Here is a 24,525-nt window from a genome sequence, read left to right as displayed (position 1 = left end):
GGGATAACAGAGGAGTGATGAGGGGGGGTAGATAGAGGGAGGTGGGACAGAAAGGGAAGAGAGGAAGGAAGAGAGAGAGGTCTCAAGAGGGAGAAAGAGAGAGAGATGGAGTTGGAAGGGGGGAGATATGGAGGGAAGAAGAAAGACATAGAGGGAGAAAGGTTGAGAGAGATAGGAAGTGACAAGGGAAAGATGGAGAGATGAGTGTGGGAGGAAAGGGAGGGAGAAGGAGAGAGAGAGAGGGAGAGAAGGTGAAGAGAGAGAGAGAGAGAGATAAGGGGAAGAGAGAGAGAGAGAGAGAAGGTGAAGAGAGAGAGATATATATAAGGGGAAGAGAGAGAGAGGGAGAAGAAGGGTGAGCGAGAGAGAGAAATAGATGTGGAGAGAGAGTGTGTATACTTGGGGGGTGATATAGAGAGAGGGAATAAGAAAGATACATAGATACAAATATATATATTATATAATATTAGATAACCAACCTAGATCCATTTTAATCCGAGATCTATAAGTGTCAAGAGGGATCAAATCTCTTGGGGTGCAAAACTTTCCTCAAATTTTGCACTCAAGAAAGGGGTTTGCACCTCGAGAAATTTGATCCCTCTCGGTGCTTGATAAAACTGTGGTTAAGATGGATGAAGGCTGGTTGTAATTTGATCCCTCTTGGTGCTTGATAGATCTGTGGTTAAGATGGATCTAGGCTGGTTGTAACAATAAATTTCTTATGATCAAAACACAAAATGATTGATCTAGTCGCCCCTCTACACACATAGTAATTGTAACAACAAATTTTGTATGGTTAAAACATTTCACTATAAATGAGAAGTCTATATCATTATGTGTTAAACATAAATATAAAAATTTAGAAACATTTACACAATTTATAAATTTATATATATATAATCAAGACTCACTAAAAAACGTAAAAACTTTTGATATATATGTCACTTATTATAAAATATCAAATTTATTAAAATGACTATTTTTTATTAAATATAGAATAGATGTATAATTGTAATGTAAATATATAAATAATTAAATATCAATTCAATTAAGAAATAAAACAAATTGAAAAATATAACATGTTTGCTTCACTAGAAGACTATCTCAAGTAGAAAGGCATCTCTCATGTGATATTAATATCAAAAATCACACACCTATTTCTGCTTTCGAGTCTTAATGTTTTTTAAATCTCGTAACATATTTAAAGGTCAATCATGTTTTGTATTGTGTTTCTAGTATATTTCGTTTTTTCTACTTTACTGTGTCTAACAAAATAAGAGGGACGAATAGAGACATGACAAACTTCATATCAATAAATGTAACAACCCTATGTCACGAAGAATTTTTGATAATATAAAGTTTTTAAATTTCAATTTAAATTTAAATTTATTACTGATAATATTTTTGAAATGTCCTCATTTCGATGTTAAAAGCTAGCGATTTATGCTTAGTGCCTATACTACAATTCAGAAATTACCTTTCAATACAATGAAAAAATAAAAGAAAAAGGTGAAAACAATTTTCAAAATCATACAGCTTTAAGAATTGTCTCACCTTTAAAAGAAACGAAGTTTATAACAAAAACAAATTCGTAGATTATATTACAACCGTGCAATACATGGCTAAACATTACTTAATATATATTGGAAAATCATTACAGCAGCTGCACATAGAATGACTGGATACATAAAAAACATGAAGACATGCAGTTAATGGCTAGCATGAATCTAAATAGGTGGGGATGAGGGCGATATTTGGAACCTATATGCACTTAAATTATACTCGCGTCCCAAGTAGCTTGAGCAAGCCATAGGTTACTAACATGGCCATCCACCCTCCGATCAATACCCTCAGAGTTCCTTTCACTATGGGAGAACGGCCATAGTAAGCTCCCAGAGCACCAAAAGCGGCAAGGGTCACGCTGGACACTCCTGCCACAATTCCAACTCTCACAAGGTAATTGGTGATGAACGCTGCGGAGAGTAACGGAACCACTCCTCCCACACCAAAAGCCAGGGACGATGCAAGCGCTGCTTGGAAGGGGTTCGGAAGGCTCTCACCATCATCATCTTTTGAATTTGCAGATGTAGCCGGGCTTGGTGTTGTAATTGTAGTGGGAGATGCAAAGGGTGAATCGCTAGCGAGCTGTTGAACAAGCTGAAGTTCTATGGACGTTTCCTCAGCCAGCTTATTTGCTTTTATTTTAATGTCAGAGAGTTGGGCATCACGTTGAGCATACACAGAAACGAATTCCCCAATGGCCATGCTGCAAGCACCAGCCACCAGAGCCGCCAACCCTGATACGACCACCGTCTTTTTGTTTGGTTGCACTGCTCCCACTCCTAGCATTAACGATGCCGTGGTCACCAATCCATCGTTTGCTCCCAGCACAGCTGCCCGAAGCCACAGACCTCTTTGTTGAGAATCTTCTCTCGGTTTTTCTATCCTTCCCGTCTTCTGAAGCGTTCCTTGTGGAATCGAAACGCTAACATCCAGACCTTCGGTTGATGGGGATGAGGATGGGACAATTGTAGCCATTTGGCACTGAAATTGTTACTTCTGTAATCACTGAAAACAATGAAAACGATCAAAACAAGCAACAACGGATAGAAATATGAAAGAAAAGGATAATGAATAGATATTGCAAGTTTAATATTGATCTGGCCTACTACTGTAAATATAGATTTCTTACCTTTTGAGATAACAAGAACTAAGGTTGAAGGCACTGTCAATAAACATTACATACCTGATGAGAGTCTGCTTCCCTCTCGTGTGAAATAGCAGACTGATATTTAGGAAGCACAAAAAATCAGAGATGTATTCTGCAAGCACGAAACTATATAAAGAAAACTATACAACGAAACTATATAAAGAAAGAAAACTCATGTAGAAACGTGGGCAGATATAATCCCGAGGCTTGTGCTCTCCACACTCAAGGAGGTTGCTTTATGTAGTAAATTTTCAAGGTGAACGTGGCTTCTGATTTCTTGAAAGGCTCCACGGCGGAGCCCAAGAATTGACCGCCATTGGCGTACACAGTTTGTTGTTGTCGGTTTCATTTCGGTACACAAAACAAGTGCATGTATTTTTAATGTTGACAGATGCCGCATGTAAAGAGCGTGCTGGGGATTATCCATTTTTTTCAATCCTAGTGTGAATGTGATGTTACCTGCGAATCCTACAGGAACTATAGCTGGTATCTGCAGCTGTTTAACGAAAAAGGCAGGGACATCCAGGTCGGTGAGTAGTATATTCGTTCCAAATTTATTCTGTCCTACGTTCCTGTTAAAACACATATGTTCATTACTAAAGTATCGTGATTTGGATCTCATCTTAAACAGATATACCGTTTACACCTCTTCCCACTCTAGATATAATGTTTATACCTCTTCCAACTTTTTTTTTCCACTGTTCACCAGATTCGAAAGTCAGATACAGTAAGAGACTGAAAACCTTTGCTAATGAGAAGATTTCTTTTGTTGGCCCGGACAACTCAGTTGGTAATCTGGAATATGTGAAATCTTTTAAATCTAAAAGATGTTGGTTCAAATCTTTCTGTTGCGACCAGGGTTAGGGAATTGTTTAAATTTAGGAGAAGGTAAGTTTACTAGTAATTCGTGTCGGGCAGCATATAGTTGATTATTTTGAAGTCCATAAAAACAAATATTTATATTTGTTTAGTTGATAAACTAAAGTAACTATATAAATTAAATGGAGAGACGGCATAATGAGTAACAAAAATATATATATATATATATATATTTTAATTAATCAATTTATTTTAAAAAAATAACTACTTTAGGTATAAATATACCCATTTTAATTTGGTTCTACTATTATAAATATTATAGAAATTAAGCCTCACACGTCTCTTCCCAAAATATACAAACCTATCACTGTAGGAAAAATAATAACAAATTCAGTGTGACGCATGACCATTGCGATATATACTTTTAAACAAAAGAGTGTGGGAGGGCACGCGCAATAAGCGTGCCGACCATGAGCAAGTGGATAGAAAATGTAAGGGCCGACGTCACGATCTACGTATTTGTAGTACAAGACATCGTTTCCGCTTTGATACTTCCGCTATCTGCAGCAAGTCAAAGCACGTAAAATACGAAGATATGTCAGCTGGTAGCTTAAAATGAAACATCAGTACCATGAATACAAACCAGAACCCTACTGGCACGAATAATAACCTAGGCAGTTTTTATCCGCTGCATTCACATGATTTTTCTATCCTATCATATGGATCCAGAGCATCATATGGATCCCACGCAGCAAGTCAAAGCACGTAAAATACGAAGATATCTCAGCTAGTAGCTTAAAATGAAACATCACTACCATGAATACAAACCAGAACCCTACTGGCACGAATAATAACCTAGGCAGTTTTTATCCGCTGCATTCACATGATTTTTCTATCCTATCATATGGATCCAGAGCATCATATGGATCCCAGAGCAGAGCAATAAAATATATATATGTTTGCCATATATTTTATATATATAATTTTAGCTGGTTTTATGATTAAAAGTATGAATTTTCTAATAGATTTAAAATTAGAGAGGTAAAATATGTATGTTTTTTAGATTTAGCAATTATATTACTATTCAAAAAACAAAAAAATTTATACACCAATAATAATGAGTGGCTTGACAATAATTTTAAAATTACATAATAATAATATTTATTTATTCGTTTATACATTATAAACTCATGGTCTTCAAAAGCACATGAGTTTATAATGTGTGGCTGTAGGATCACTGGCCGTCATTCAATGCTTAACGTAACATACATAAATTTATAGATCAAGAAATAGCAACACATGACATAAAATATGGTTGCAGGGCTATGGCGGTAGATTTTCTACATAGTATTCAAATGCAAAAACACTACCTCAAATAGTGGAAACAAATGGTCCTCCAGATTAATATGATTGCCAATTCAAATTGAGAAAACAAATAATAACCTTAAAAGTGATAATGTTGAATGAGTATTTAGTTGCCAATCCCGTGATTCCATGAACACAATATTGTCGCATTATTACTCGTGTTTATAGTTTTTGCTTTTTACAACAATTAGAATGATAAAGTATGTGATTCAGGAATTGTGAGTAATTTAAATACATTATATCTCTATTTTATTTTGAAAATTTCAATTAAAAAATGTAATATTTAATTTGTATCAGATTTTTTTTTATTTAAATTATTGGAAAGGCTGAGATATGCACTTTCAACAAAGATGCTCATGTACTTGTACCCCAGAACAATATTTATATGCATGGTAGTGCAAATTAATGGTTTTCTCTTATGATGTGTTAGTTAAAATAGAAATCTCGAAAAATAATAATTAATATACTAAACTCATATTAATGGTACATATGTACATTTTTAGATTACTGTGTAAGAAACTGAAATGTAAGAAATTGAGTTAGCTTCCACGCTAATTTATGAAGTATGGGTATATCCTACAAGATCCCATTCTTTTGAGAATTATATGTAACTTTTCCTCAGATATACAAGTGTACATGTTTGCATAACACATCACTTAATATCTAAAATGGTAAAATATTTTCAAACACATTTGTGAGGTTTTACATAATAGTTTATTTTTGTAAATCAAAATATATAAAAAAAAAATTATTAATGTAATATTATATATATTTAAAATTAAAAAGAAAATAATGTAGTTATACAATAATGTGATGAATCATTATCCATAAAGTTAGTGTCTTAATTTTATTTTTTTTATGTGTAAGTTTGTTCTTTATATAGATGAGTAATGGAACCAATTGATCTATAAACAAAAAAAATTGTGGATATTTCAATTGATATTTCATCACAAAATATTTCATAAATATATATTTAAAAATTTAAAACCTATATTATTAGGATTTTATTTTTCTTTTAATTTTTGGATGTGTAGTTTATTGTTAATTTTGTATGCATTCAAATTAAAATTTTGTAGAAATAGAGAATATTGAAACAAAAACTCACAAACCATGATTGGACAGAAGATACAACCTTAGAAACTCTTTTGGGAGGAAACCCAATTGGAATGTGAGATCGTTATGCTCTCTTTCTCTGAATAGAAAATGGTTATGTGTATATAAATTATGGTATGCGGCCCATGGGAGACTACAATGCACAAACCCTCTCTACATGCGCTATCCCCTATCCCTCTCAACTACTTTTGCTCATCTAGAGAACAAATGGACTTGAAAATAATGAAATCCCTTTTCCTCCTAGTGGTGATAACCTACTAGTGGTTTGGTTTGACTACCTCAACTCTTAACGAGAGTTAAAATAAAGAATCTTTTAGAGTCTTCTTCACTATAAGAATGTGGCTATCTATAATATCCCTGCCATAAGCTACCGTAAAAATACTCGTAAAATGAGTGTTATTGAATAATTAAATATTATTAATTCTTATTTTGATATTACAAGAAGAATATTATTCTAATTCTTGATTATAAGAATATTACAGGAATTAATTCTTAATTCTTATATTGAGAATAAATTATATCCTTCTATCTAAATAAATTATATTTCTAAGTTTATGTATTTTTGAGTTTTCGAACTAATGAGTCATAGTTTTGTAAAAGTTATGGATAAGTGGTATTTTTTCCATAAGGCAAAAGAAAATATACCTTGGAAAAAGCATGAGAGATTTATGGATGATTTATTGAATAATTGTAGAATTTAAAAAAATATGATTTATGTAGTGATTTGTGGATAATTTATGGACCGATTTTAGGACGTAGGAAAAATCTTATTTATGGAGTGATGTTAGGATTTAGGAAAACACTGATTTATGGGTGATTTATGGAATGCTTTTAGATTTAGAAAATCTATTACATTTTCTTAATTCTACTTATTGTAAGCTTATGAGAAAATATGAGAACTGATGATAGGATACATGTAGAATGGAGCCAAGAGAGAGGAAGGAGATATTTCAAGCACGCATTAAAAGAAAAGTAACTATGCTCCTTGAAAGTTATTGTGTTTTCATATGGTGCATGAAGAAATAAGAATCAAATTTATTTGCTTCAAAAATTTCATATGATAGAGTCAAGATTATTTTCTTGGGAAAATATCCATGTAATTTCATGCATAGAGGAATAAGTGTTTTGCTCATTAAATTATTAAAAGATTTTTATGTGCATTGAATTCCTAAAATATTTTCTTGGCTATATAATTGTGTGAGTTGCATGAGTTATTGGAAAATAGGGTCCAAATATGACTTTGTATCTCCTAAACTGTGATAGACTTGTAAAAATTTCAAGAGGTTTTTGTAAATCAACCACTTCTCACCAAAATCATCTTTCATATTTTAAAATTGAGTTTTTAGCTTCTTGAAAATCATGTCAAAAATGGATGACTAAAATAGGAAATTATTTAATATTTAAATATAGAAAAATGGACTGCAAAGACTCATTCAAATATTCCAAACCATGACACCTGTGTAAAACCTAAGAGCAATGTTTTGTAACTAACCCGTTTTCAACAAAAACATCTTTTGTTTCTCAAAATTTCATTTCCATATGTTTGGAAATGTCGCCCAAAGTTGATGGCTAAAACCAGAAAAATAGAGTAAAACAAAGTGTCGCCATTTGATTTTTTAGCACAATAAGAATAGTTCTTATGTGCATATAGAGATAAATATTGTGTTAATATTATAGAAAAGAAATAAATTAATTGCATTCACAAACAAATAACTATTAGTTTAATATTTCTTGAAATGAAATAAGTTATTCACATGCACAAAAATAGAACAATAATATTGATATTTCTTGAAAAGAAGTGAGTTATTCACATAGAAAAAAATAGAACAATAATGTTACTAATTATTGAAAAAGAATTAAGTTATTTCATTTAAAAGGTTGCCAAGGATGTTCTCATGATGCATATGCATTAGATTTTTAAAGAGAAATATTGGACTCTTGAAGAGAATATGTGCTTATGTGTATAGGGATAATATCTAGTATATTTGATCTACTCGAAATGAATATGTCATTTTACATGTATGGGGAGCTTGAGTCATCCAGAAAGAGATAAGTAACCTTTTTGAGAAAGAGTTCACATAAAACCTTTGCATAAAAGACATTTGGTTGTGTTATTTGAGAAGGATTTGTTATTCATACCATTTCTTGAGGAAATATTACAAATTTGTTTAATGTGTGAAATGGTAGGAAAATATTTTCTATTGCATGCATAATAGCTAGTGAGTTATCTAACTTTTGGAAAAGGAATAATCTATGTGTTAGATTCCTTGGAAAATAAATATATATATATTTGTATGCAATGAATTATTTATTGTGTTAGAACTCTTCAAAAAGAATAGAAGAGAAAAACATGTCCTTGTATGCATTATTGAATTAGACTCTTGGAGAGGAAAACTAGTAATCACATTATTTTTTATTTTAAGATTCTTTTGCAAGATTCTTTAGAGAAACGTATACACTTGCATGCATAGAAAAGTATAGTTTTGGTATTGTATTTCTGGTGAAAAGGAAAGTACAATCACATAACATTGATTGTATTCGCCTTCTTTTAGGAGAAATAATATTCATTTTCACATCTAAAGGGATTAGCTATGGTATTAGTTTTCTTTTAGGAGAAGATTATGTATAGTTATTGGGCTGGATATTTTGTTAAGATGAAAGTGTTTCTTTGCATGCCTGAGAGAATAAACGTTATGTGTTTGATCCCTTGGAAAAGAAATGTGTTTCTCTTTCCATGCAAGATTTATTTGTTTCCTTTGGAAAGAAATATATGTTTCACATGCAAGAAGAATAAGCTATCATGTGTTTTTATGTTGGAGAGGACAAATAGTTGCATGCAAGAAATTATAACTCATATATTAACTTTGTTTCGAAGAGATCTTGCATTCTTATACATAATAGCCATTGTGAATAGCTCTCCTATGGAAAATAGGTTTTTCGAAAAGAACATACATTCACGTGCATAAGTATAGAATCTATTGTGTATCCCTTTGGAAGAAAAGACATAATATTAGGCACAAAGAAAATTGCTTGTTGGGATATTTCTCTAGTATGTCACCTTTCCTTTTGAAAGAATATGAAAGTGCATAAAAGATTATGTTAGTGTTTTGCTAGAAAGATGACGCTTGATAGTGATTTGCTTGTTACTAATGTATGTGCAATGATGTTAAAGATGACATTTCCTAACATTATGTTTATGTTTTATGCACGCGCATGAATAGATGTTGAAGTGTCACCAATAAAGTTTGATTATTGCTTAATTAATATTTTATGTTTTATTTGATCATGATATCAAGTGTGTTGATGACTAGAACGACATGAAAATATGGTTATGTGTGCAAATGATAATTCACATTTAACAATGTGGCGGTTAAATATTTGTTGGTCCACAAAGAATTAGGAATGAAAATTGTCAGATGATCCACTCATGGGAATCACTAGGTTGCAAAGACTTAATGTTCACGGCTTCATGGGTAAACTATATCATGGTGATTGTAATAGCTTATAGCTAGTTATGCTTCAACTCAGATGAAATTCTTTATAAAATTTTAAACAATGGTTAAGGGATGGACTCGCTTACAAGCCGTTGAGTGAGAGATGAACACCCCCACGAGCATTTAATAATAAAATTAAATGTTTGTTAGTTTTCATACTATGGGGTTTCTAGGGTATATCGGGGTCTAATTGTGATTTCTTGTTGTCCCTTCCTTACAAGATGTGATGATTATATTATCAAGAATGTGATTAAATAACTAAGTTAAAACAATCAACGAATTGATGCATATTTTATTTTTTTGACACAATCGAATATTGGTTATATTGAAAAAAAGAACAAGGAGCATTCTCCTATTACAATTGATGAGGTTTGGATTCAAGTAGAAAGATGAAAATGGGAGCGCAATCCCTATTTCTATGCTTGAAATCCAATGTTCTATGCATTCCTTTGTCTAGCTTGGCATATTGCCTTACATACTATCCTAAAAGTAAAATAAACTTGCAGAACATTAAATTATTATTCGATTTTTTAGTATTGATTGACTAACTGCTCCTGTTGAGAGTGCTGCTTCTTGTTTTGCTGAACGGAGTTTTCCCCTTCCTGGCTCTGAGTGATTGACTTGATATAGGCTATGGCTTCCTCTAGGTGCTTACATTTTTTTTTGAGTTATAGTATTTCAACTTTCTAATTATCAATGTCTCTCTATTGATAAATGTTGTCCCTTCTCATTTCTGACCCGAGTTCCTGGAGTGCATCATTGAACCTGCTTATCATGAACTTATTTCCCCTACATGTGGGACATCCGTCATCTTTTGCAGCTCTTTCTATTGGGTTGCATTCCATTTTGATCCACTGATTTTCTATATTTTTTGTAGATCTTCTATTCCTCTGGTGTGTGCTCTTACTAGTCTTGCTGTTGTCTTGAATATCCCTTCTACTGATACTATCTTAATCTACTTCACTGTTTTTTGAAGAAAGTCCTTCCTTTAAAGAAATATTTGGCCTGAAGAAACCTGTCACCACTTGAGAGAGAGGGATGCACAGCGACACCCAATCTAGAATAGTGGAGATGCATAAAGACAAATTTGAAGAGATGCTTTGTAACCAATTTGATGAGATGTCTATTGGACTCTTAGCGATGGGTGAGTGGGTAGGAATGAAGAAATCATAGTGGGAAGACAAATGATTCTACGGGAGGTGTTGAAGATTTCAGTGACAGGATGACTCACTAATAGTTTTACACAGGGAAATGAAGATGCATAAGAGAAAGCTATTGCAATTCAGTGGAGAAATACACAGGATGGTGTGGAGAGCGCTATGCTTGTTGATGAGCACGGAGTTAAGATTTATGTTGCAGTGATTAGGGATGAGCACTCGCTCACAATTTATGGATGCACATTTTATTTGAGACTTGACACTGATATGATGGATAACAATGTTAGTGATACGGAGAATATCTATATCATCCTTGGCCTACGCGCTTGGGATGGAGGCAGATATGTTTTGGATTTTCTGTTTATAAACCTGTGCGTGCCAATTGAGTACATCTTCTAACATATCTACCTCATGATCTTCTAATGTACTCTCACAGTTGTTTTGATTTTTCTCATACATTTTTCCATTGTTTTTCTCTTTCCTCATGAAAAATGAAAACTTTATGGGATGGAACTGAAGTATATTTCTTTATTTTCCTTGATTCTTCATGGTTCTCTTTCGGTTGTTTTATTGGCGAGATTATCAGCCTTTTTGTTATGTTCTATCAGAACATGTTTAAAGCTGACCATTCCTAACCCTTTTATATTCATTCTTATTCTCTTGTAGATTCTGTTCATAGCAGAATTATTAGGATTCTTGCTTTTTATCATTTCTTCAATAAAAATTGTTGAATCTCCTATTATTATAGGATCTTGAATTGTTTTTTTTATTATCCTTGAGCCTAATAGTAAACTGTAGGCTTCAACTTTGTTATTTGTGGTTTCTCCTGGGCCCCATTCATAAGTGACAATCTCTTTCTTGTTTGGATCACTTAGCAATCCTCTTGCTCCTACTTTCCCTCAGTTGTTTTTCGATGCCCCATTGAAAAGAAGAATGAATCTATTTTGTTTTTTTCTCCACTCTTTGAATTATTTTTCACTCATCCTTGGTTTCCAATTTCATCTTGTAGGAGCGTTTTTTGGTCCTGCTTTCCCAGTGCTTTCCAATATAGCTTTCCCAATCCAATCTCTCTCCTCTTGCTGAAGGTTGTTATGGTCCACTGCTGACATCCCTTTAGTGTTTAAGATTTCAGAAACTAAACCCCAAGTTTTTGATAAGATTCTATTTGTTCTTGGCTTTTGATCTTTGAAGATGCTTTTATTTCTAGTTAGCCAATCTTGCCAACACAGAACTGCTGGAAGGATTTCCAAAGCCTCTTTATTGTAGCCTTTTTCTTTGTAGAGTAATGGTAAGTCTTCTCCCATGCTTTATAAAACTCTGAGAAAGTGTTTGTGAAATTTAAACTAACTTCCAGTGGGCTTGAAATCTGCTTCCATCATTCTCTGGGTATCCTACATTCCAGAAAGAGATGTTGTATGGACACTTCTTCTACCAAGCACATGGAGCACATGGGGGGACCTTGAATTCCTTTTTTTTCAGTAGTTAGAATTTTTCCTTCGAGAAGAGTCCATATAAATGCTTTTATTTTAGGAAGGCATTCAGTCTTCCATGCCAATTTATAGAGGTTCCCTTCCTGCTGATTTTAGTGATCATGAAGTTCTTTGTACCTTGTTTTAACTGTGTATCCTCCTCCACTTGGATCCTGAACAAAATTGTCCTCTTCCTCAATACTTATGGGTGCTACCTCTTTGAGATGATTCTTTAATTTCTCTCATTGTCCTTTCAAATTTAAAGGGATTGTTGTGGTTTTCCACTCATGCCAAGTTTGTTGATCCCATGTTGATATTGAGTGAAGAGTGTTCAGCCCTCTTTCTGTCATCCATCTTTGTATGCCTTGGAGGTCTAATTGGAGGTTTAGAGGCTCTTTTCCCATGATTCTATCATCCTAGATTAACACCATTTTCCCATTTCCCAGAGTTTTATATATATGATTCCTGACTGAGGGGATTATTTTTTGAAGAAGTATCCAAATTTGCATGCAAGGCCTCACGAGGATGCTGTCAGTCAATAACTTTTTTCTAGCTTGATTCAAGTATTTTGTGGCGAGATATTTTTCCACCAACTTTCCTTTTCGGTTATCATTCTCCATATTATTTTCATTCCTAGTGTAGCATTCATTAAGCCTGGTAAACGAATGGATAGACCTCCCTGTTTGTATGGTAGTGTGACTTGATCCCACTTGACCAAGCTGAGCTTTTTGCTCTCTTGCTTCCCTCATGCCAGAGAAATATTCTTATGATTAATTCCATTTGCTTATGTGTGCTTGCCAGAGCCAAAATAATCGCATACTGATATATTGGGAGAGCTGAAAGTAGTGCCTTTATCATAATCACCCTGCTTGCCATATTACGGCACATCATACCCCATTTTTGTATTTTTTTCTTTCATTTTCAACTTGTTTGCTCCATACTTCAGCCTTCACATTCTCTTTAGCTATTGGGATTCCTAAATAGATGAAATGTGTCCATCTTTCTTGTGTTGGAATCTCTAACATTTGTGAGATACTCTGCATTGTTCTTGATGGTGTGTTCAAACCATATATTATGCATTTCGAGTTGTTTAAAAGCCCTCCGAATACCTGAAGAAAGTCGTCCGAAACTGTTTTAAATCTTCTTGCTATTATACTTGATGTCCCTCCCAATAAAAGGGTGTCATTAGCAAAAAGGGAATGATTGATACGTTTGAATCTTGCAATTTGGATACTTGTAATATTTCTCTTTTTTGTTTTTCTAATGATGCGCTTAGCATTTCAACCATTATAATATATAGGAATGGAGAGAGCAGGCATCCTTATCCCAACCCTCTTGAGCTCTGAAAAAGGTTTCTTGGTCTTCCATTTATTAGGGGCGCTATCCAAGGGGTCGAAATGCAAGCCTGTATGGTATCTATTATGTCATGAGAGAACCCAATCTTTTTAAGAACTGTTGTTAGATATGTGTGGCTAACTCTATCAAATGCATTTTCCATGTCTAACTTTATGATAATTCCTTTCTCTTTCCTTTGTATGCTTGTGTGAATAGCTTCCTAAAGAACAATCACATTGTCAATGATTTGCCTGTTAGGGACAAAACCTCCCTGATTTTTAGAGATTATTTCAGGGAGGACTTTCTTGATTCTATTGGCTATTATTTTTGTGATAATTTTGTAGGAGGAGTTACATAGAGATATTGGTCTATATCTGTTGAAAGTTGTTGGATTGGAGTCCTTTGGTATCAGAGCCAGATAAGATCGTTTGGTATTTCCTCCCATTTGTTTTTTCAAGACATTTTTAATCATTCTCAAAAAATCTTTTTTTATGACATTCTAATGCTGCCTATAAAAGGCGATTGTGAAGCCATCTGGCCTCGGGGCCTTGTCTAGATGAAGACACCATATTTCTACCAGGACTTCTTCTTCAAATATTTCTTTGTTCATTTCTGAATTTTGCTCATCATTTATTCTTCTTGAATGTGTTGTAAAAAGTCATCGTGGTCTGCTAGATGTTCATTTGTTGTGAATAGATCTTTGAAGTGGTTATGAGCTGCTTTTTTTAATTACTCCGCTCCCTTTATTTCTTGCCCATCCACTTTAATTTGGTCTATCTCATTTCTAGCTCTTCTCATTTTCATTGTGTTGTGAAAGAAGGAAGTATTTTTGTCCCCGACATTCAGCCAGAAGCATCTGTATTTCAATCTAAGCTCATCTTCTTCTTTTCTGTTTTCTTTGAATATTTCCTAAAATAATTCCTTTTCTTTCAAGTAGTCCTGCTTATCCTCCTCTTTGTTTTCCTTTTCTTCTTGCATGCTGTCCATTTTTTTGGAGCTCTATTTTTCTTACTTTTTTTTAAAATTCATTCTCTCTTGCCCATATTTTTAGCTTTATCCTCAAATATTTTTTTTTTGTTTCCCATACATAATGGGGTGAACTTGTCATATTTTATGCCCATCCCTCTTTGATTTGAGTTCTGAAATCTTCATTGCTGTCCCAGATTGAGTTGTATCTAAAAGGAAGAGGACCTTGATTGTCCATTTTGCCGAGTATGATTGCTACCGGTTTATGATCCGATGTTGTTGTATGTATAATTTTGGACTTGACAGAAATGTATTCCGCTGCTATGTTTTCATGAACTAAAATTTTGTCCAACCTTTCCTTTATATTACTCTTTCCCACTCTCTTATTACTCCAAGTGTATTTCCCATTATTTAGCGGAATGTCAATTAAATTGTGCTGCAAGACTTATCTTGACGGGTCCGCATGATTAGTCCCTCCAAATTTTTCTTCTGTATTTCTAACCAAGTTTAGATCACCTCTCAAAGTTATTTTCCCATTTCAAATTTTTGCGAGCTTCTTTCACTCAATTCCAACATCGTTATTTTTCCTTATAATGGTTTGGAGTGTATATGTTGATGAGGTTGTATTTTTCCTTTGTGATGATTTCCTTTAAATCAGTTTTGATCCAATGCTTATCCATTTTTTGATTTATCATTTCCCATTTCCCTTTTTTCCAAAGGGTGCAAATTCCTCCTGAAGCTCATGTTGCCTCTACCACTAGTCCTTCATAATTTGTTAGTTTTTGTATCATTTTTCCAGCTTCTTGACTGTTTGTTTTGGTCTCCTGAATCATGAAAATGTCTGGCCCTTATTTCATTAGAATGTCTCTTGCTTAATTTACTTTATAAGTTGTACCCAGACCACGACAGTTCCAAGAGACCACTATCATTATTTTTTGATTTGATGGTGTGTGATACCCTTCCATCTATACTGATTTTTTTTCATGGTTTCATAAGCTTTGCACAAGGAAAGAGTCCATTGGTTGCTGAGTGCCTAAAGCCATCTCCTTTCTTGCTGATTCATCCCTTATTTCCTTGTTAGATTTTCTACCTGCTTTTTTTTATGTTCATTTATTTGTAGGGTCTCTTTCAATTGGTTCCTGGTTATAATACAGTCCACCAAGGGAGGGGGAAGGGGAGAACGAGGGTTTGAAGGAAGGGAGGACAAGATTGGGGGGCCTTGGGAATGCGAGGGGGATCAGGGTGAGTGTGGATCAAGAGAGTCTTCGAAGGGCCAAAATCGGTTTGAATTTATGAATGGTGGAGGGAAGATAATGGAAGGAGATGGAGGAGAAGTTTCATTTGTGACCCGGGGCTATAAAGGTGGGGGAGGTGGTTGCTTGTTGGTAGATTTCTTCCTTTTAACTTGTTCCCATTTATTTTCTGGTTCCTCGGCACTTTCATTTTCTTTTTCTTTAGAACATATATTTGCAAAATGACCATATTCGTGACATACCTTTCAATTGAATGGGATTTGTTCGTAATCCAGTTGTTGTATGTGAGTCCATTGATCTACCTTTATCTTTATCGCTTCTAGGAGCCCTTTTCCTAGATCCACTTTCACGCATATTCTAACACATGCATTTATGTTGTCCTTCAATTCACATCTATCTATATATTTCCCTATTGCATTCCCTATGGCCTTTACTAACTCATCTCCCCAGCAGTGTATAGGAAGATGGGGTAACCTGACACACACTGGTACTGCAATGGGTACATCCATTTTAGGATCAAAGTTTGGAGTCCATCGATTTGAGTATAATCCTCTGGTATCCATGAAGTATGGACCATTCCTGAATATTAGATCTCTATCTTCTTTTGTTTCAAAATAAAAGGTGTAGGATCCTCTTCCGAAGAACCTTATTGAGATTCTCCCATTGATGGTTGAGCTCCAATTTCTTTCGACCCATTTTTGGACCGATTTGCGTGACAGCCATAGCCCAATGAACTGTCCAACTAGACCATGTTTAGTAAGGAACAACACTTCTCTGCACGGGAGAGTAGGGGGAAGAGAGATTTTTGGGATATCATCAAGATCTTTGAAAAACTTGTTTACTGTTGGCACGATTATTGGAGGTCCTATTGCAGCTACAAGAGAGGCAAACACATTGGATTCATCTTCATTTCCTTGGATTCAATCTCGAGGTGGTTCGCCCTCATCTAGACGATCCATTTGCTCTGAGATCTCAACAGAAGGAGGTTGTTGAGTGGCGGCTACATGCAAGGCGAGAACCAGCTAGGTCACGCAGAGAAATAGCAGGGGCGTGTGTAGGGACTTTAAAATGGTTTAATATAAGATATATTTAAGGAATCGATGCATAGTTATAGAAGTAAATTTAAGTTAATATGCTACAACAAAGGAAGTTAATGGTTTTGTAACTCACTATAATTTTACTAAATATTTATCTATGTAACAATGATGGTTATCATAATTATCATTGAGGGAATATAGAAACTAATTTAGAAAGTTACACATTGGTAAATGCTGAGAACATTTACTAACTCCATGCATTTTCTTGCAAGGTTACCAGGGGATGTTACAAGTGGCATCAGAGGAAAAGGTTGCAACACTGCACCTTTTGGGAATCATTAAGAAAAAAATTAGTGGTATGATGCTTGTGGGGATCATCTCACGTATGATTCTAATTGAACTTGTAGTACACTACAATTAACACATGATGCATGATCCATTATTAGCGACCACATTAAAGGGTAGAAAGCGATAATGTTTCTTTAAAATTTGTGCTCATGACATTTGAATATGTATGTGGAGAAAAGACAATAAAACCTCTAATGCACCTATGAACAATATTGAACACTCACTAGTTATAGTGTGGATTAATTACCAAACCTTGCATGCATATTATTATAACAATGATTATGGTGCATAAGAAAAAAATGACTAAAGTTACAATGCACTTCTTATAAATAATAAATGCATGTATGGTTTGTGTGATAACTAAGGAATTTATAAGTTGGGGTTGACCATGAAGAGGACAATGGAATGTTGTAAAAATAAATAAAAACATTGAAAGAACCTCTTTAGATGTTGAAAATGAGCAATGAGTCAAGTAGAATTCATATAGTGAACTTAAATTCAATGAAAAGCTCATAGTTGCATAATGTTGGGTTGTCTTTCTTCATGTAGAGTTGTAGATGAAAATTTGCATTCAATGTGTAAATGAGATCCAAAGTTTTGTTGTTTTAAATAATTGCATCACTGAGAGTTTTGGATGCGATTATGCTCAATATCGGGTGGTATTTGTACCATATGGCCATGTAACCCCACTTTTATTCAAAAAAAGTTATTTTTAGACTCATATTCCATAATCTAGTCGATTTTACTAATTTCTCTCTACCTTGTAGGAATTGTAGATTGTGTTGTTTTACACAAATATTACCATGGAGGATATTACTATGATTCATGGTATTTTGTAAATTCTACTTTCGTTGTCTCTCTGATAGTTTAAATATATTTATGGCAATTTATTTCATGTTCGCTGACTATTTGCTAAAATGCCTCAATGCGGTAGATCGCATGCTTGCAAACTATTGGTTAAAATACCTCAATGGTTGTAGATTGCATGTTTGCAAATTATTTTTTTAAATGCCTCAATGGTCATAGATTTCATGCTTTCAAACTATTTGGCAAAATTCATTAGTGGTTTTAGATTAATGATTTCAAATTGTTTGCCCAAAAATCCCCAATGGTTGTTGCTTACAAGGCTGCAAGTGGATTGTAAGGAAAAAAAAATCTGATTTTGTGTCTTATTATCCAATGGGACTATTATTTCTCTATAATATTGATGGTTGGTAAGGCGGGACCTTGCAGAAATTATAATTCTATCATATGTAAGATATTTTAATGCTTTTTTCTAAGTTGCATGATTTTTGTTATGTGGAAATTTGGAATGTACACCATCCATATGAAATGTAATGATTTTTTGTCAATGTACTTTTATAAATTGTGGGACCGATGTTGAGGATAAAGTATGGATGCAAGATGTACATAGATGTTCCTTTGCTTTAATGATAATATCCAAATGGACAATTATGTAAATTACAATGGACTTTTGAACACTAAATTATTATTGGATTGAATGGCTATGGAAGCCATGATGGGATTGATGTGATGATGTAACATTTTATTTGATTATTGAGTTATGAATACATTATTTGGGATATTATGGAAATAACTCTAGAGATTTATAAGACTTCTTGCTAATTTATGAAAATCTATTAGTGGTTCATTCTAGGTTGGACATTCCCTAAGAGTCTCCTAAAAATCGCTAGGAGAAAATAAGTAAAAAAGAGAATATTAACATAATGGGAGAGAAATATTATGTTAATCAGTTATTTGGAGAGAAATACTAAGTGGAGTGGAATAAAGTACAGTGAGGGAGAAATGTGTACTTTAAAGAAAAAGAAAAGATTCTTTTTTGTAAAAAGTAAAATAAAAAAGCATAGGCAAAAGGTTGTGAGACCTTAAAGTAGGGCATTGCCAAAAATTAGCTAAGAAGAAACCACCAAGGAATCAATGAGGTTGTTTATTGTAGTGGCAAGTAGATCTTAGCTTGGTGGGGAACTATTGGAGATAGTTCAGGGTTGGGTGGACTATGTTTGGTTCCTGAATAATTCCCAAACATTAACTATGGTTAGATGAAATTCTATATATATTTTTCTATTGATTTCAAAATCATATAAATATGTTCGATGTTAGAATAGACAGTAAGTAGCATGTCTCTAAGTTGTTGTATGTGTTATAGTTATTCACGCATGATCTATTAATTTACCTAAGTGACATTTTTGATGAAATATGTTGTGTTTGTAGGTTTGTATGAGAAAACAAACATGTCAGAAATGAATTATCTATATGCATGCATAGAGGAAATAAATTGTTAATGTATGTACTTATGATTTAACTTATGATGAAAATATTCAAACCAAAGGAAAATGGATGGATATAAATGCCATGAGTTTGAATTTGATTGAAATTACTATGGGATAGAAAGATAGCAATTTGAGAACAACAATATTAGGAAAGAAAGACCGGTGTAACCCCTAAATAAAAGACAACATCCACTTGATACAATTTTTTTATCATTTTGATGATTAGAGGGCTAGTGCTCTCTGAGTACTTGTGGAAGTATTATGATTAAAGTATTATTTGACATTACATAAATAATTGACAATGATAAGTATTTCATTTTATAAATATTATTGATGCTACTTATTGAACATAAAAGTCCTTCACTCTGAAGGGAAAATATTTCATTTATTGTTTTTTAGATTGTTATATTATGAAAGAAAATTAATGTTCCAACAAGAGAACAACACCAACGACAATGTTCTCTTCAAGGGGGGAGTATGTAATATCCCTGACATAATCTACCATAAAAACACTTGTAAAATGAGCGTTGTTGAATAATTAAATATTATTAATTATTATATTGATATTACAAGAAGAATATTCTTCTAATTCTTAAATATAACAAAATAACAAGAATTAATTATTAATTCTTATATTTTGAATAAATTATATCGTTCTATATAAATAAAATATATTTCCAAGTTTGTATATTTTTTAGTTTTAAAACTAATGAGTCATAGTTCTAGAAATGCTATGGATAAGTGATATTTTGTCCATCAAGCAAAATAAAATCTACCTTGGAAAAAACATGAGAGATTTATGAATGATTTATTGAGTGATTGTAGAATTAAATTAAATATGATTTATGAAGTGATTTATGGATTTGTTTTAGATTTAGAAAATCTATTTCGTTTCCTAATTCTACTTATTGTAAGCCTATGAGATAATATGACAATTAATGATAGAATACATGTACAATGGAGCCAAGAGAGAAGAAGAAGAGATTCCAAGCATGCATTAAAAGATAAGTAACTATGCTCTTTGAAAATTATTGTGTTTTCATATGGTGCATGAAGAAACAAGAAACAAACTTATTTGCTTGAAAAATTTCATATGATATAGTCAAGATTATTTTCTTGGGAAAATATCCATGTAATTTCATGCATAGAGGAATAAGTGTTTTGTTCATTGAATTCTTAAAAAAACTTATGTGCATTGAATTCTTAAGATATTTTCATGGCGGAATAATTGTGTGAATTACATGAGTTATTGGAAACTAGGGTCCAAATATGACTTTGTATCTCCCAAATTGTGGAAGATTTGTAAAAACCGAAAGAGGTTTTTGTAAATCAACCATTTCTGACTAGAAGCATGTTGAATATTTGGAAAATGAGTTCTTAGTTTCTCGATAACCATGTTCAAAATGGATGGAAAATATAATAAATTATTTAATATTTAAATCTGGAGAAATCAGGTGCGAAGATTCATTCTAATATTCCAAACAACGACACCTATGTAAAAACGAAGAGAGGTCTTTTGTAACTAACCAATTTCAAACAAAAAAAAATATTTTTGTCAAAAATTCATTTCCAGAACTTCGGAAATTACGCCCAAAGTTGATGAGTAATATAGGAAAAATAGAGTAAACCAAAGTGTTGTCATTTGATTTTTTAGCACAATAAGAATAGTTCTTATGTACATATAGAGATAAATATTTTGTTATTATTATAGAAAATAAATTAATTTATTTCATGCACAAACAACTAAATATTAAGTTTAATATTTCTTGAAAAGAAATAAGTTATTCGCATGCACAAAAAGAGAACAATTATGTTGATATTTCTTGAAAAGGAGTTATTCACATGCACAAAAATAGAACAATTATGTTAGTAATTCTTGAAAACGAATTAAGTTATTTGATTTAAAAGATTACCAAGGTTGTTCTCATGACACATATGAATTATATTTTTAAAGAGAAATATTTGAATCTTGAAGAGAATATGTGCTTATGTGCATAGGAATGATATCTAGTATATTTGACCTACTAGAAATGAAAATTTAATTTTACATGTATGGGGAGATTGAGTCGTGCAGAAAGAGATAAGTAACTTTTTTGAGAAACAGTTCACATAAAACTTTTGCATAAAAGACAATTGGTTGTGTTATTTGAGAATGATTTGTCATTTATACGATTTCTTGAGGAAATATTACAAATTTTTTTGATATGTTAAATGATAAGAAAATATTTTCTATTTCATGGATAATAGCTAGCGAGTTATCCAACTTTTGGAAAAAGAATAATTAGTGTGTTAGATTCCTTGGAAAATAAATAAATAAATAAATATCTATATATATATATATATATATATATATATATATATATATATATATATATATATATATATATATTTGTATGCAAGGAAGTATTTATTGTGTTAGACCTCTTCAAATAGAATAGAAGAGAAAAACGTATCCTTGTATGCATTATTGAATTAGATTTTTGGAGAGGAAAACTAGTAATTGCATGATTTATCATGTTAAAGATTATTTTGGAAGATTCTTTAGAGAAACATATACACATGTATGCATGGAAAAGTATATTTTTGGTATTGGATTTCTGGTGAAAAGGAAAGTATAATCACATAACATTGATTGTGTTAGCATTCTTTTGGGAGAAATAATATGCATTTGCACACCTAAAGGGATTAGCTATGGTATTAGTTTTCTTCTGGGAGAATATTATGTGTAGTTATTGGGCTAGATCTTTTGTTAAGAGGAAAGCGTTTCTTTGCATGCATGAAAGAATAAATGTTTTGTGTTTGATCTCCTAGAAAAGAAATGTGTTTATATTTCTAGGCAAGACTTAGTTGTTCCCTTTGGAAATAAATATATGTTTCACATGCAAAAAGAACAAGATATCAAGTTACTTTCTATTGGCGAGGATAAGTACTTGCATGCAATAAATTTTAACTCTTATGCTAACTTTGTTTCAAATAGATCTTGCATTTTTATACATAATAGCCATTGTGAATAGCTCTCCCGTGGAAAAGATGTTTTTGGAAAAGAACATGCATTCATGTACATAAGTATAAAATCCATTGTGTTAATCCCTTTGGAAAAGAAGACATAATAGTAGGCGAAATGAAAATTTCTTGTTGGGATAGTTCTCTTGAAAACTTGTTATGCATTTTGAAACACAAGAACAATATCTACTATGTTAGCTTTCCATTGGAAAGAATATGAAAGTGCATGAAATATTATGTTAGCATTTTGTTGGAAAGATGATGCTTGATAGTGATTTGCTTGTTACTAATGTATGTGAAATGATGTTAAAGATGGCATATCATGACATTCTATTTACGTTTTAGGCATATACACAAATAGATGCTAAAGTGTCACTAATAATGATTGATTATTGGTTAATTAACATTTTTTGTTTTATCTGATCATGATATCAAGTGTGTTGATGACAACAATGACAACAAAATATGGCGACTTGTGCAAATGATAGTTCAAATTTAACATTGTGGTAGATAATGATTTGTTGGTCCATGTAGAATTATGAATGCCGACTGTCAGATGATCCACTCATGGGAAGAACTAGGTTGCAAAGACTTAATGCTCATGGCTTCATGGGAAAATGATATCATGATGATTGCAGTAGCTTATAGATAGTTATGCTTCAATTTAGATGATATTTTTTCTTTTTAACTTTTAAACAATGGTTAATGGATGGACTACCTTGCGAGTCGTTGAGTGAGGGGTGAACACTCCCACAATGTTTAATAATAGAATAAATGTTTGTTGGTTTTCACTCTACGGGGTTTCTATAGTATGTCAGTGTCGAATTGTGATTTCTTTTGTTCCTTCCTTACATGATGTGTTGAGTATATTATCAAGAATGTGATTAATTAACTGAGTTAAAAGAATCATGAAATCAATGCATAGTTATAGCAGTAAATTTAAGTTAATATGCTACAACAAAGGCAGTTAATGGTTGTGTAACTCACTATGCTTTCAGTAAATATTTCTCTATGTAAGGATGATGGTTATTCTAATGGTAATTGAGGGAATATATAAAGTTATTTAGAAAGTTACACATAGGTAAATGTCGAAAAAAATTCCTAATGCCATGCATTTTTCATGAGATATGGTGGATGATGTGGCATCCATTCAAATTATGATGGTGCAAACAGGAAGATCAATTTCTAAGTGGCATAAATTTTGCATACAAAATCTTAATGAGACATTTTTTACATTGTTGGAAATACCTTTGTGTGTAGAATATGAAAAATAGGTGTGGCACTAGAGAGGAAAATTTTTACTCCCAATCAACATTTTTTGATGCCTCAAAATGCTCCTAGAAGGTTTCATATATCAATTTTCCATATTGGGTCTTGCCATTAAAAATGGTCTTGTGAGCTAATTCCTAAACTTTTTGCACTGTAAAAGCATTGATACGGATGAAAAAAATATAATGATCCTACTCGTATCATGTGTCACCATTTTGGGAGGATTATGGTCCCAAACGTCTTCTATAGAATGAGGTGAGGTAATTTTTCCTCCACTTTCTCCCGAGTGTACCATTTATCTTTTCCTGGAAGTTGTCCTTTTAAATAAACCTTCCAAAGGTCATGTTGTCCTAGTCATGTAGTTCTGTAACTCTTTTTCAAAATTGTAGCTTTTTCCAAATCTACCTAAGCATCTAGTGATAAACGTTCTATAGAAGGTAGGATTTGTTCTTTTTCCTTAGCTAATATGGAACAGTCATATAGCTTCAGAATCTTGACATTCAAGATTCAGTAAATGTGCGTGTATGGGGGTAGACTGAGTTAATAACCATCATCTCCCACCTTTTCAAGTATCTCAGATGGTTCATATATATCCTATGCGGTGAAAAAAATTGTAGAAAAGATAAGGAAAATCAATCCCATACTATCCATCCTCAGTTGCAATATATGATGGCATCATCTATACAAATCTGACCACTAGAGAACCAAGATGGAGGAAGTGTCAACTATATCAAGTTAAATCCCTTAGAAGGAAATTTTCAATGTCATGGAATGTGTAGGTGAGTGTGTCTAGCACATTCCTCCGATAATTTAAGGCTTGGATGTTACATGGTCGGAAATGCATCCACCCCTCGTCTAAGAACTAAGGCCAATTCCCTAATAGGTACCACACCATA

At 32.9% G+C, this 24,525-nt stretch overlaps 1 pseudogene; it reads right to left on the bottom strand.

Moving 5' to 3' along the window:
* Nucleotides 1-1,615: 1,615 nt before the first annotated feature.
* LOC149156379 (vacuolar iron transporter homolog 3 pseudogene) lies at nucleotides 1,616-2,538 on the bottom strand (annotated as a pseudogene).
* Between the last annotated feature and the right edge of the window lie 21,987 nt (nucleotides 2,539-24,525).

The sequence above is a fragment of the Pinus tabuliformis genome, chromosome 9 (assembly GCF_031772625.1).
Source record: "Pinus tabuliformis cultivar Carrire ecotype Pingquan chromosome 9, CPIR1, whole genome shotgun sequence".
In the NCBI taxonomy this organism is placed as follows: domain Eukaryota; kingdom Viridiplantae; phylum Streptophyta; class Pinopsida; order Pinales; family Pinaceae; genus Pinus; species Pinus tabuliformis.
Note: the sequence above shows the minus strand (reverse complement) of the source record. Positions and strands in the feature narration are given on the sequence as shown.